The sequence below is a fragment of the Hemitrygon akajei genome, unplaced genomic scaffold (assembly GCF_048418815.1).
Source record: "Hemitrygon akajei unplaced genomic scaffold, sHemAka1.3 Scf000176, whole genome shotgun sequence".
Classification (NCBI taxonomy): domain Eukaryota; kingdom Metazoa; phylum Chordata; class Chondrichthyes; order Myliobatiformes; family Dasyatidae; genus Hemitrygon; species Hemitrygon akajei.
The window spans coordinates 569,144-577,574 of NW_027332062.1; positions in this window are offsets into that span (position 1 = coordinate 569,144).

Here is an 8,431-nt window from a genome sequence, read left to right on the forward strand (position 1 = left end):
AATGGACTGTTCATTTCACTCACACAGGTGTCACGTGTTGAAAGCCACAGATGCAAATTCACCCACTAACAGAACTGAGAGGAGTTCCTAGCTGCTGAGCTGATTCGGAGAGTGAGACAGAAAGGTGGGGGGTGGGGGGGGTGAGGTGAGAGAGGGTCAGAGAGATGCCATGTAGTTTGTGGGGCTGAATATTCAGTTTCTCTGCAAAATATTCCAAATTATTCACTCTGCTTCTGTGGCCATTACAGTTCCAACAGGAACATCCCTCTGGTTAATTCTGCCCTGTTCTGTTCTCCTGTTTGCCACCGGATGCAAACAGACTGAGAACAGAGGGGTTTTCACATCATAGACACTGGTCACATTTGGTGAAAGGTCACAGATTGAAGCAAGAGGCATTGGCACAATGTGAGGTGTTGGGAGTGGGGAAAGCCGAGAGGAAGGAAGTGAAAGAGTTGAGGTGGGGGGGGGGGGGGGGGGAGAGAGAGAGTGTGAGTCACAGAGTCAGACAACACAGAAACAGGCCTCCCCACCATTGAGCACATCTAGAAGGTCATTGACACAAGAAAGCTGCTTCCATCATCAGTGACTCCCATCCAGACTGTGCTCTCTTCTCACTGCTTCCATTGGGCAGGAGGTACAGGAGCCTTGGGTCTCACACCACCAGGTCAAGCACAGTTACTATCCTTCAATCATCAGGCTGCTGAACCAGTGAGGATAACTTCACTCACCTCAATACTAAACTGATCCCAACATCTTGTTCACCTTAATGTGTATTGCAACCAGGGATATTGATTAATTTAACTGAAAATTTTTATTTGTGAATCACGTGCTCCTTTTTTCACCATGGAGTCAAAAAAACAGAGAAAATTATAAAGCATGGTGAAACTAAAAATTCAAAAACTGAAACATCATTAGTCTAAATGTTCATCACTTTTGCTCAGTACTTAACTGAACCGCCTCTCACAGCTATTACAGCCAATAGTCTTTTTTAGATAAGTCTTTATTCGCTTTGCACAATGTAGTGGAACGAGATTTGCCCATTAACTCCTGCAAATTTGCTGAAACTGTGCCAGATTAGTTGGGGAGTGGCGGTAGACAGCTTTATTGTCGTCTTGCCAGAGATGTTCGATTGAGTGAAGGTCAGGACTCTAACTGGGCCACTCAAGGACACAGACGTAAAACAGAACAATAAAGCACAGGAACAGCTCCTTCAGCCCATAATGTTGTGCCGATCCGGCTAAAAGCAAATCAGACAGACTAATCCCTCCGACCTACAGAATGTCCATATCCCAACATCTTCCACACATCCATGTGTCTATCTAAACATCTCTTAAAAGCCTCTCGTGTATTTGACTCTACCACCACACCAGGCATCCATCACTCTCTGAGTAAAAAAACTTACCCCTCACATCCCCTTTGAACCTAACCCCTCTCACCTTCAATGCATACCTGGATTAGACATTTCAACCCTGGGAAACAGATACTCTCTGTCCACTCTATCTGTGCCTCTCATAATATTATAAACCTCTATCAGATGTCCCCTCAGCCTCCTCCGCTCCAGAGACGACAACCGACATTTATCCAACCTCTCATGCCCTCTGAACCGGGGAGCATCCTGGCAAACCTCTTCTGTACCCTCTCCAAAGCCTCAACATCTGTCCTGTAGTGATGTGACCAGAACGGTTTGCAACAGTCCAGATGTGACCCAACCAGAGTTTTATAAAGTTGCAACATAAACTCTTGACTTTGGAACTCAATGCCTCGACTAATAAGAGCAAGCATTCCATAAGCCTTCTTAACCACCTTATTGAACTGTGTAGCCACTTTCAAGGAGCTATGAACTTGAATCCAAAGATCTCTCTGCTCAGCAACACTGCTAATGATGTTGCCCTTAACAATGAACTGTCTCCTTGCATTTTCCCTGTCAAGGTGCAACACCTCACATTTTCTTTCTTTCTTTTCAAATCTTTTTATTAATTTTTTAAGAAAAACATAAGAAAAATATTAGGACAAAACATTTGAGAGTACATAATAGATTAATTAACAATCAAATATGTATTAATCAATACACAGTCTCTCAAACTCATAGTATAATGTAAAGGAATTAAGAAAAAAAAAGAACCCCCCCCCCAAAAAAAAATCTAAAAAAAAACTAAAAAAAAACTAACCAACATGGGCAATCGCATAATGTTAAATACATACAGCAGTGCCAATGACTCCCAACCTCCATTCACACAATTCAGGATAGTAACAATAAGGTTCAGGATCAGACCATTTAATTCATATGAAAATGTTGAATAAATGGTCTCCAAGTTTCCTCAAATTTAACTGAAGAGTCAAAAACCACACTTCTAATTTTTTCTAAACTCAAACAGGAAATAGTTTGAGAAAACCACTGAAATACAGTTGGAGGGTTAATTTCTTTCCAATTCAGTAAAATAGATCTTCTAGCCATTAGTGTAACAAATGCAATCATTCGTTGGGATGAAGCGGATAAACGCTTATTATCTATCATTGGTAGACCAAAAATTGCGGTAAAAGAATGTGGTTGGAGATTAATATTTAAAACTCTTGAAATAATATTAAAAATATCTTTCCAATAGTTTTGTAAACAAGGACAAGACCAAAACATGTGGGTCAACGAAGCAACATCAGAATGACATCTATCACAGGTTGGATTAACATAAGAATAAAATCGAGCAAGTTTATCTTTAGACGTGAGCTCTATGTACAACCTTAAATTGTATTAGAGCATGTTTAGCACAGATAGAGGATGAGTTTACCAATAATAAAATTTTTTCCCATTGCTCAATAGATATAGGGCAATGCAATTCTTCCTGCCATTCCTTCTTAATTTTCTCTGATATATCTGGTTGTACATTCATAATCATATTATAAATGATAGCTACTAAGCCCTTTTGACAAGGATTAAGAGCTAAAATTCTTTCTGTAATGTCCAATGGACATTCTTTCGAAAAAGACTTTAGTTCATTATATAAAAAATTTCTAACTTGTAGATATCTAAAAAAATGGGTTTTAGATAAATTATATTTATTAGATAACTGTTCAAAGGACATAATGTTATCATCCAAAAACAGATCACGAAAACATGTTATACCTTTTGTTTTCCATAAAAGAAAAGCTTGATCTATAGATGATGGTCGGAAAAAGTAGTTAGATATTATAGGACTTGACAGCATAAACTTATTCAAACCAAAAAATTTACGAAATTGAAACCAGATTCGTAATGTATACTTGACCATAGGATTAGTTATCTGTTTATTCATTTTGAATAACGAAAAAGGAAGTGAAGATCCTAAGATTGAGATCAATGAGAAATCTTGCACAGATTTACATTCCAAATTTACCCATTGTGGGCCAGCAACTGTAGTCGATTCTTGTGTCCAAAATATCAAATACCGTATATTAACTGCCCAATAGTAAAATCTTAAGTTTGGTAGAGCCAAACCACCCTCCTTCTTAGGCTTCTGTAAATATTTTTTACCTAGCCTAGGATTTTTGTTCTGCCACAAATACGAAGATATTTTAGAATCAACTATATCAAAAAAAGATTTAGGAATAAAAATTGGTAATGCTTGAAATAGATATAGAAATTTAGGTCGTATCATCATCTTAATGGCATTAATTCTACCTACCAAAGACAAAGATAGTGGGGACCACCTATTAGCAAGTTGCTTAATTTGATCTATTAAAGGCAAAAAATTAGTTTTAAATAAATCTTTATGTTTTTTAGTAATTTTAATACCTAAATAAGTAAAATAGTCTGTAACAATTCTATATGGTACCTGATTATAAATTGAAGTATGCATATTTAATGGAAAAAGTTCACTCTTATTAAAATTCAATTTATATCCAGAAAAATTACTAAATTGAGCAAGCAAAGAAGAAATAGCAGGAATAGATCTTTCAGGGTCAGATATATATAATAACAAATCATCCGCATATAATGATACCTTATACATCGTCTCCCCACGGGTAATACCTGAAATATTGGGTGATTCACGAATAGCTATAGCCAAGGGTTCCAAAGCAATGTCAAATAATAAAGGGCTTAAAGGACAACCTTGCCTTGTGCCCCGAGATAACTGAAAAAAAGGGGATCTTTGATTATTAGTGAAGACCGAAGCTAAAGGTTTCTGATATATTAATTTAATCCATGATATAAATTTTGAACTAAAATTAAAATGTTGCAAAGTATTAAATAAATATGACCATTCGACTCTATCAAATGCTTTTTCGGCATCTAAGGAAATGACACATTCTGGGATTTTAGATGAAGAGGTATAAACAATATTAATTAATTTTCTAATGTTAAAAGATGAATAGCGATTTTTAATAAATCCAGTCTGATCCTCAGAAATAATCCGAGGCAATATATTTTCTAATCTAATAGCCAAAATTTTACTAAAAATCTTAAAATCCGTATTCAGCAAAGATATAGGCCGATAGGATGCACATTCAGTGGGGTCTTTATCTTTTTTAAGAATTAAGGAAATAGAAGCTTTATAAAAAGATTGTGGTAGTTTACCTATACTTAATGCATCTTTAAAAATTTTACAAAGCCAAGGAGAAAGTATAGAAGAAAAGGATTTAAAAAATTCTGCAGAAAAACCATCTGGACCCGAAGCTTTACCCGAGTTCATTGAGAAAATAGCCTTTTCTATTTCAGACTCCGTAATAGGTGTGTCCAAAAATACACTATCCTCAACAGTTACTTTTGGAATATTCAATTTCCTTAAGAATTCACTCATTATAGAAGAGTTCTTAGTACATTCTGATTGATATAAAGAATTATAAAAATCTTGGAAGGCTTTATTTATCTCTTTATGATCAATCGTCAAAGTACCATCTTGTTTGCGAATCTTAGTAATTTGTCGCTTATCCGAAACAATTTTCAATTGGTTAGCTAGTAGTTTAGCAGACTTATCTCCATATGTATAGAATTGAGCTTTCGATTTAATTAACTGACTTTCAATCGAGGAGGATAATAATAAACTATGCTCCATTTGAAGTTCCACCCTTTCTTTATAAAGTTCTTTATTAGGGGTCAATGAGTAGATCTTGTCAATTGCCTTAATTTTATCAACTAATGTTAATATTTTAGAATTAGTTCGTTTCCTAACTCCGGCAGAATATGAAATAATCTGTCCACGAATATATGCCTTAAAAGTATCCCACAAAATTCCACTAGAGATGTCTGCTGTAGAATTTATTGAAAAAAACAAATCAGTTTGCTGTTTAATAAAGTTAACAAAGTCAGAGTCCTGCAGTAAAACAGGATTAAACCTCCAACCTTTAGTACTAATATATGAATCCGTCACCTTAATAGATAACTTCAAAGGTGCATGATCAGATATAGCAATAGAGTCATATTTGCAATCCATAACATCTATAAGTAAATGCTGATCAATGAAAAAGTAATCAATTCTTGAGTAATTATGATGCACATGGGAAAAGTATGAGAACTCTTTGTCATTAGGGTGTAGAAAACGCCAAATTTCACAAATAGCTGAATCAATCATAAAAGAATTAATAAGAGAAGCCGATTTGTTCGGAAAAGTTTGGGCTTGGATCTATCCATCAAAGGGTTTAGACAACAATTAAAATCCCCGCCCATTATCAATCTATATTGATTCAGATTAGGAAAGGATGTAAATAAGCATTTAAAAAATTCAGGACAGTCAGTATTTGGAGCATAAACATTAACTAAAACAACTTTTTGATTAAAAAGTAAACCAGTAATAAGCAAAAATCTACCTTGTGGATCTGAAATTGTTTCATGATGTATAAAAGCAGTTGATGAGTCTATAAAAATAGAAACACCTCTCACTTTGGCTTGCGAATTTGAGTGATACTGTTGGCCCTTCCAAAACCCAAACAACCGCTGACTATCCACCTTCCTTACATGAGTCTCTTGTACAAAAATAACATTAGCATTCATTCTATGGAATACTTTGAATACTTTTTTCCGTTTGATCGGATGATTTAAACCATTAGTATTCCAAGAAACAAAGTTAATAGTCTTATCCATATTGACAATATATATTACAGTTAACATATAGGTTTGAAAGAAAAGTGAACTCATGAACCCGGAAGAGGGAAGTAAGTTCAAAGGGAAACCGGAAGTCACAGCACTGCAGCCATTTTTGTAGTTTCATATAAGCCCATGAAATAAAACTAAGCAAAAAGCAAGCAAAAAAAAGAAAAAAAAGAAAAATCCCCCTCCCACCACCCTCAAAACCCCAGGAAAAAAGCCAAACAGAGGCAAGCGAGCGATCTAATACTAAAATTACCCCCTTGTCTCAAGACGGCAACTCAAACGTAACAAAGTTAAAAAAATACAAACAACCCACATTATAAAAAAGGGTTGATAAAGCAAAAGTTAAAATATAAAATTAATGTTATAAATGTATATAAACAAAAGGGTTAAAAAAATTAAAACAATAAATGAAAGTTTAAAACTTTCAAACACATCAAAACAGTTATGATGCTGCAAACACTGGAGTCTGTCGGGAAGAAGAAACGCCATTTTATTTTTTCCCAATCTTAATATTCAAATGTTAAAAGTGTAAAAAAAGAGCGTATATCGATTTAAAAAAAAGAAAAACAAAAAAGAAAAAAATAACCCTAATAGGTCATTTTCAACGCTAATAGATTAATAATATAAAAAGATATAAAATCAGAGTAAGCCCAGTAAAAAAAAGAGAGCTTTAACCGTATGTAAGAAATACATGTGAACCGTATATAAAAAAAACCCCCAAACGTCAATCTATAACAGATCCAAATCTATAGGCTAAATTACATTGGTCAGCCCGATCAAATGTCATTGTTCCAGGAAACCTTGAGCATCCGCTGGCGATTTAAACAGCCGAAAAGATCCATCTTGAAGGGTGACTCTCAGGTGTGCTGGAAACAGCAACGCTTGCTTGTAGCCTTTCTGGTGAAAATTCGACATAACCGATCTAAAAGCCAGCCTAGCCCGTAATACCTCCGGGCTATAGTCCTCCAGAATGCGAAAATTGAAGTTTTGATAGGTTATCATACCTTTTTTACGAGCCGCACGAATCAGACGTTCTTTGATATGAGGATAATGGATTCTAAGAATTACGTGTCGCGGTTTCAGACTTGAATCTGCCTGAAATCTGGACACCCGATGTGCCCGATCGATTATCGGAGGGTTATCCAGGACCTCTGCGCCCAGGACATCCACTAGAAATTTAGAGAAGAAAACGGTCAGATCACCGCTTTCAAATTTTTCCGGGATCCCAATTAACCAAAGATTTTGTCTTCGAGAACGATTTTCCAAATCAGTAATTTTAACTTTATAACGATCCATCTGTTGGATCGTCGAAGTTTGCTCTTCTTGTATTTTTTCGATTGTACGATCCTTCTTACGAACGGCTTCTTCAAGAACCAAAATGCTTGCTTGTTGTTCTTTTGATTCCCGTGAAAGGGTCAGGAACTTTTCTTCGAGTGATTTCAAACATTCGTCATACTGTGTAAATCTTCCAAGTAATTTTCTCTCCAGATCTTCAAATTTAGCTTCTATAAACTTCACAACTACTTCTAAAGTTAACGGTTCTTTCGTCTGTTTCGGTTCTTTTGCTTTAGACATTTCAGCAAGTTGAGAATAACTCAAATAGTTTACGAAGAAAAATTCTATATGTTTAGACCCCTTTAAAATAAGTTTAAGGGGTGTTTGTAGGTTAAAAAAAACGTAAAAGGTTTGGAGCAAAGCCTAGATGCGGTTTACTCCATGAGCGCCATCTTGAGACCTCACCTCACATTTATCTGGGTTAAGCTCCATCTGCCATTGCTCAGCCCATATCTGCAACTGATCTATATCACACTGTATTCTCTGCACGTCTTCCACACTATCCACAATTTCACCAATCTTGGTATCATCCACAAACCAGTCTGGTGTTGCCAAGCTCCAGTGGGTCATCCCCCCAGCAGTATCCAAAGAGGTGCACGTGTTACTGAGGGGAATGGGCACAGGGGAACCCTTCCTAATCCCCTTACCTCCCCTTCAGACTGGGGTTGTTGTTCTCACACCAGTCCACCACCCTCTCCACTTCCTCTCTGTACTCCAACTGGTCATCGTTGTTGATGAGCCACAACCGCTGTTGACAGGGTTTGAGCTGAATCCCGTGACACAGTCATGTGTCAGCAGCGGGCTGAGCATACAGACCTGGGGAGCGCCAGTGTTCAGTGTAATGGGACTGGAGACTTTACTGTCCACACAGACTGACTGTGGCCTTTCATTCAGAGTCCAGGATCCAGTTACAGAGGGAGGTGTTGACACCCAGAGAGGGCAGTTTCTAGGGTACGATGGTGTTAAATGCCAAACTGGTGTATAAATGTGAGACCCCATTTTCCAGGTGGGACAGGACAGAGTGGATGGCAGAGA